Consider the following 6983-nt stretch of genomic DNA (forward strand, 5'->3'; position numbering starts at 1 on the left):
ATAGCCACTGTAAATGTGCCTGGCTGTGTATTTATTTAACTTTATTATTATTATAATAATAATAAGAGTAACAGGAAGCCATTGTAAATGTCTTTGTTGTTGTTGTTTTTGGGACATGCTTTGTATTGCGGTGCCACTGTGTGGCTCGGGTTCAATGATGTCCGGTGTGTGTTTGTGTGTGAAACCGACAATCATTTGGACTATCAACACACAAACACACATCGTCTCGGGTGCGTGTTCATCCACACTTATGTCAAGCCATGCCAGGATTTTTATTCTGAAACTTACTGTGAGAGGGCTTTTATTTTGGAGGAGCTTCATCTGCAACGGGCTTAATAATGCTCTGCTTTGTTTTCCTGTTTCTTTTCTGGCATCGGCTGCTTTGTTCTGACGCTTGGAACGTTCAAATAAAGACGTTTGCAAATCAAACCATCATTTTTGAAAATTATTAATAAAAAGAGGGGAACAAATGTAATAGCAGCAGAAGCCCCTTACGTTTCTCAAGACATCTCTTGCAAGAAAAAAAGTCTTAAAATTGTGTTTGCAAAAAAAATATATCTAAATTTGACCCAAAAAATTGCACAAAAAAATCAACAGTTGTTTAAATTTTGGGGGCTTTTTTAATAGTATTTAGATATTGTTTTTTTTAATTATTATTATTTTTAAACTGAAAGTTTGGGGATTTTGAAGCTTTTTTTTTTTTGCAATGAGAATTAAAAAAAAAAAGTTTAAGTAAGTTTAATAGGTTTTTACGCTAATATAGATTTTTCTTAAGATTTTTGTATAGAAATCTAAATTGTTTTGAAACCTCTGTATTGTTTTTGTGAAATTTAAAAAAAAAACTGACTAATTTTAGGTGAAAATGTTAATTTTTATGTGTCAAAATGTTTTGCCAATTTTTTTTCAATATTTTTTTTTAACTAAGGATTATATATATATATATATATATATATATATATATATATATATATATATATATATATATATATATATATATATATATATATTTATTTTATATTTTTTGCACAACTTTTGGAGATAATTTGTTCCACAATAAGTTTTGCTTGAACTGGAACAATGCACACCCCTAAACAAATTTAGATTGTAAGAGTGATGTGTATGCGTGCGTGCGCGTGCGTGGTTGAGTCACGCCACAACCACACTGGCATCTCCGGCCGGCTGTTGCCGTGGCAAAAGCGTTCAACCACCAGGACAGGAAGTGGTAAGCGTGCATGGCACATTGTTGCTTGTTCTCCCCACACAGTCGTCGTCACATTCAGCCACTTCCTGCTCTCACACCCGCCCAGTGACGAGGCAGCCAAGGACATTCCGCCCTCTGGGGGTGGTGGGGGGGGGGGGACGAGGGGCAGTTTGTTCTCTGTTACGGGTGACACCATTTAGCGGCATTCCAAGAGGAAACTTTTGGAATGAAGTGCCTTCAAGAGTCATCTGTTCTTTGCTGAGGAATTATTAAAAAACATGAAGGATAATGTATTTTGTTTTACATTTAAACCCGCTAATGGCAAGCCCCCCCCCCCCCCTTTTTTTTTAATTCCATTTTATTTTTATTTTTTTTGATTGAGCCGCTCTCACCAAATTAATGGACAAAATCTGAAGGTTTGGTTTATAAGGGACCGGGTGGCACATGAACGACAAAAATCCGCATAAAATCGAGTCCAACAAAATAAAAGTTTTTTTTTTTTTTTTTTAATGCAAATCCCGACTTAAAAACATGAATCCTAATAAACAAACTACAAAACTTTTGACTGTCACTCCCCATTTAATATTTCGCATGCCTTCCTCTCTCATTAGAGCAGATAATGATGTCATCACAATGACATCATCTTTCCATGAAACGGGAGCAAAAAGTGAAGGTTGAAGGTTGGAGCGAGCGAGCGTTACATGCCCGCTCTTGCTCGACTCTCTTGAAGTGAAAATTCCATCGAGGCCTCACGCACGCGCACACGCGCATGCGCAGCGTACGAGCGCGTTATCGCCCATCAGCCGGTGGTCTTGCATCCCAGACTCTTCTAGACATAACATGCACGCAGATGTACACTAGTGAAGCTTTGGGGACGTCTTTAAGTGGAAAACCTGCTTTGCCTGATTCTGCGCCCCCCCCCCCCCCCCCCCCGAAAATTTGCAACATAAAAAAAGACTTGAAAGACTTTATTGACATTCATGTTGATTTTTTATTGTTATTGTTTTTAATGCGTGCGATCGTGCAATAAAAATGTGTTATTGATTGTGCTATTTAAAAGACTATACAGATTTTTGTTTTTGTTTTTGTGCTCAGCTACAGATTTCCCCCTCAAATTAATTAAAAGAAAATTTTGATCCTTGCACAACTTTTGAAGATTTTTCTCAATGACCTGGATTTTGATTTTTATTTTTATCCCCCAAAATAACTTTTGAACAGTTATCTCGTTTGAACCATGACATTTTAAATACATTTTTTAAAACTCTATTTTCTTTAAAAAAAAATTTTTAAAAAAGAAGTAAAAAATAATGTCAGATTTTTCTTAAATCTTTGGTGAAAATTTAAAAAAAAAAAAAAGCAAACATTTACATTTCTGGACAGTTTTGGCGAGATTTTCAAAGAAGCTTTTTTTTAACAGTTTATTTTCAATTTTCCAATGACGTGATGGTGTTGCTTTTTCAAAATAAAAAGCAAAACATTTTAAGATGAGGGATTTGGTCAAAAACACATTAAAAAAAAAGTTTCCACAGCAAAAAAAAAAGAAGAAAAAAAAAGACATCCACATTTTGTGATTTTTGATGGAGATTTTTATGCACAAAACTCAAGATTTTGGAGACTGAAGATATAGATAGGCATTTTTTGCCCAAAATATTATTATTATTATTTTGCTTTTTTTTTTTTTTGTGATGAGGATTTTTCTCTAAAATACTTGTCCAAACATGCTTTTTTTTTTGTCCAATCATATTGCTTTATTTTTTCGTGTTCAAATATTTGCCGAACCTATGCTATATTTTTTCTCAAAATGGCCCTGGCTTTTTGCGGGCTATTAAAAAATAAATACATGTAAAAAATCTGCGCTCCAGGCCGAGTTCCATTTCGTTGGAAGCGGCTCTGGTGATTACAGGGAGGCGGGCAGCTTTCAAGTTGAAAAATGGGACGAGCGAGAGAGCGAGCGAGAGAGAGAGAGAGAGCAGCTGGCTGGCTGTAAAACATCTGGCGCTTGTTGACGTTCAGAGCCAAGACCTGCCTCCCCAACCGACACCCCTCCTACTCAGCACTAGATCTTATCCAGCATCAGTGATGGGAAGTAATCAAGTAGAAATACTTTGTTTACTGTACTTAAGGAGATTTTTCACATATGTGAAGTTTACTTGAGTTTATTTTTCGGACAATTCTTTAGCCGACTGCTGCTTTTTATACTTTTCATGATTCAGGGTCTGTTTTGATTTTCACTAAAGGAGTTGAATCTCTATTTGTACTTTTACCAGACGCTGAAACAAAGTTTGTGAATTGGGATGAATGCTGCAATACAAGTCATTGTGCGCCTCCTTCTGCTGTGCCATCCTTGGCCACCAGGAGGCAGTACGATACAGTTATGCACGCACGCCGTATAGAGAGAGAGTTTGGCCAACTCGGTTTCAAGCAGGGTAACAAGATGGCGTCTATTTGTCATGTGACCAACAGTTGACCAATCACGCTGTGATATATATATATATGTTATTGTTCATAGAAGATATACATATACATATTTGTGTTGAAGTATTAGTTCTTAAAAAAGGTTCTAAAACTGCGACTATTGAAGCTAACTGTTAGCATGTCAATGGCGTGTTCACATTCAGGTAACATAAATTCCTTAGGTAATGTTTGGTTGTTTTCAATGTTTGCAATATGTAATTTCCTTTCTTTCTTTTTTTTTCAGCAGGTTCAAGCCTTTTTTTGAAGAAGTGTTGGCAATTTTCCAAGCTGCTCACGTCTCAAGTTTGCGTTCACAAGTCAAAGCAAAAAGTCGGCCAAATGACAGCTTGTATGTCGAAAGTCAGTCACTCGTATCTCAAGGGACCACTGAACCAGCTCTGTCTAACATCGCCACTACGTCACGAGACGGGGCGCGGGGCCGCCCCTAAATTTACAGCCGAAGCTTTTGACGGCCACTTTTTGGGGCCCTTCCCTGACTCATCTGCTTCCATTTATCTGTTGTGTGTGTGTGTGTGTGTGTGTGTGAGCAGCAGCGATGGAAAAAGTTGGGAGACATGGGCGGCCTTTTTAGCGGACGTGTAGCTCATCCTCGGCAGATGCTGTCGAACCAAAATAACATCAAAATGTCGTAGCACAACAGTAGAAGTGCTTATTTCTCAGAAAATGAGTTGCGACTTCTCTGCTCTCCGTCACGTTGGGAAAGAACGTCAGCGTGAAAACATGCTAACGCTAGTCATGCTAGCTAGCTAGTTGTCCGCCTGCGTAGTGAGTCATGTTGTATTCATTTCACTAAATGTAGACGTGCTAACTCGTAGCTAACCGCAGACTACCGCTACAGGTTAACGTTAGCTTGAATTTGTCGACCAGTGAAGCCTCATTTGGCGGCCATCTTTGTACGAATGCCTGCATAGCTTTCATCAACCAAGATTTAAAAAAAAAAGTTTTGCTTGTTAGCGCTAACTGTACATGACCTTATGTTGAGGTTTTTTCATGGTCAGCTGACAATGTTCATTGCACTGAGTGGAATTTCATTTGGTACTTCCTGACAGCACCCCCCACCCACTTCTTGTAGCTGCACCGGTGGCTATTTGGCGGAATGTGCGCTCGTGTTTGCCAGCAGAGAAAAATCCTCAAGCGCGGCCGCGGAGCAACGATTGGCTCTGGCTGCAAAAGCATGTGAGGAAGAAAAAAAAGCTTGATGGATGGATTGACTTGTTAATCTCAACACTTTAATTGATTGTAATGAGTCCACTGTTTTATTTTTAATTTAATAGGATCATTTATTTTTAGCAAAAGTCGGTAGAGGGTTGGGAGGCGGAAAAAAGGGTGAAGACACGCCTAGGTTGTTTCCCTTCTGCATGTGCAATTTAATTTTTGCTTCCTTTTTTTTTCATCATCGCTGATACTTATTTTTTCTCCCAATTCATTTTAATGTTAAATTAATGTAGGTTTTTTTTATGCTTATACCAGATTTTTATACAGTTTTTTAAAATTATATATATATATTGCATGGATAAGATATGCATTTTTGTTTTAGTTGTTATCAATTCATATTTTTATTTTGTTTTCATTAGTTTTATTTGAATACATGAAGTAAATGTGCATTTTTATTTTTGTAATTTGTTTTAAAACTTTTATTTGTATTGCACATATGTATACATTTTAATTGTATTTTTTATTTTTTTGGGAGTTTTTATGTATTTTATGTTTATTGTTAAAGTTTTTTTTTAAATGTCATTTTAATAATTTTTTTAATGAATTTAGTCATTTTATTAGATTTATTTCCTTGCATGCAGTATATATGTACAGTATTATGTTTGAGTTATTTTTTTAAACACGTCATTCTTACTTTTTGTTTTGATTTTTATTATATGGATGGCATGTGTATTATTTTATATTAATTTCCCCCTTTTTTGTGGCTATTTTTGTTTTATTCCCATATACTTATGTTGTATAATATTGCATGGACAAGATATATAGCTTTAGTTTTGTTTTTCAACTTGCTAGCAAAATCAACTGTGTATTACAATCTCAGTTTATTTTTATTTCATTTATCTTAATCCATTAATTAATTAATCCATTAATAATACCTGTATATTTTTTTTTTTGAATGCTTGAACCTGAGATGTATTTGATTTCATTTTTTTTTATTTCTAAAAATGTGAACCAGCTGTCGTTTTTTAATTTTATTTCATTTTGGCTGTTATTTGTAAAAGGTTGAACGAGACGAGTTTTGGCAAGAGTTACTCTCAAAGTCATTTCAGTATGTTTTTGTCAATTAAAAAAAATTAAATTAAATGGAATCCCCTCTTAATTACACATGAGCCAAGGAGGTCAAATTGTGGCTTGTTTTCATGTTCCGACTTGAAAGTGTGAAAAGAGGAAGCCTATTTAATTGGAAGGATGTATTTTAGGAAGCTGGGCTCGGTGGTTACGTTGATTCATGTTTTTTTTTGGTTTCCACGAGAGAGCGGCCCTCACGTTGCCCATTCCGAGTGACCCGAAAGAGGGAGCTCGGTGACATGAGCTTGTTTTGCTGGCAACGTTGCATTAAAAAGGCGGCTGTCATGTCAGCGTGGGCGATAAAGGTCAGTGGCGGAAAGGACGGGACGGACGCAGTTTATTTGCGCAAGAGTTTGTTCACCCTCTTATAAGTATGATCTCACAAAGCTTACATTTCCCAGCAATTTTTTTTTTCCTGTCGGGCTTTACTTTTACTTGATTGTTGATGGCTCTGACAACATGATGCAGACCAATCTTTGAGATATGCTGTACCTTATAAGAGAAAATTATACATTTTTCTCAGCAATGAAAAGTACATGTTATGAAGTGCTTCTCCTAGACTTATTGGTACAAATATGTCACACACGGTGGCAAAATGAAGTGAACATCGATGTATTCAAGTTAGGCAGCCTTAGTGAATGGCAACACAAGATGGCCGCCAGTAGCTTCACTTCTCCCAACAGTGTGTAAGTGGCACTGACAGTCCATTCAAGTCTATGGCTACTCATTGAGCATACTCTGCCAATGAAAGCGCCACTGCCATCTACTGTAGTAGATGTGCAATTACATCTTCTAGTTTATTTATTTATTTTTAATAGCATGTTCCTTGGTGTCACAAGGGTGGCGCGCCCCAGCATTTGAGACTTCAGACGCCCGATCCTCCACCGATGAGTAAATCGGCACTGCGCCTTTAGTATGTGCATTACGGTAAAAAAAAAAGTGGGGCGGGCTCTGGCCTTCCATGTGCGTGGCGCGTTTGATTGACATGGCGTAGCCTCGCTCGCACTAGTCCGCGTCGCGCCGC

Source organism: Vanacampus margaritifer, chromosome 1, assembly GCF_051991255.1.
Source record: "Vanacampus margaritifer isolate UIUO_Vmar chromosome 1, RoL_Vmar_1.0, whole genome shotgun sequence".
Classification (NCBI taxonomy): domain Eukaryota; kingdom Metazoa; phylum Chordata; class Actinopteri; order Syngnathiformes; family Syngnathidae; genus Vanacampus; species Vanacampus margaritifer.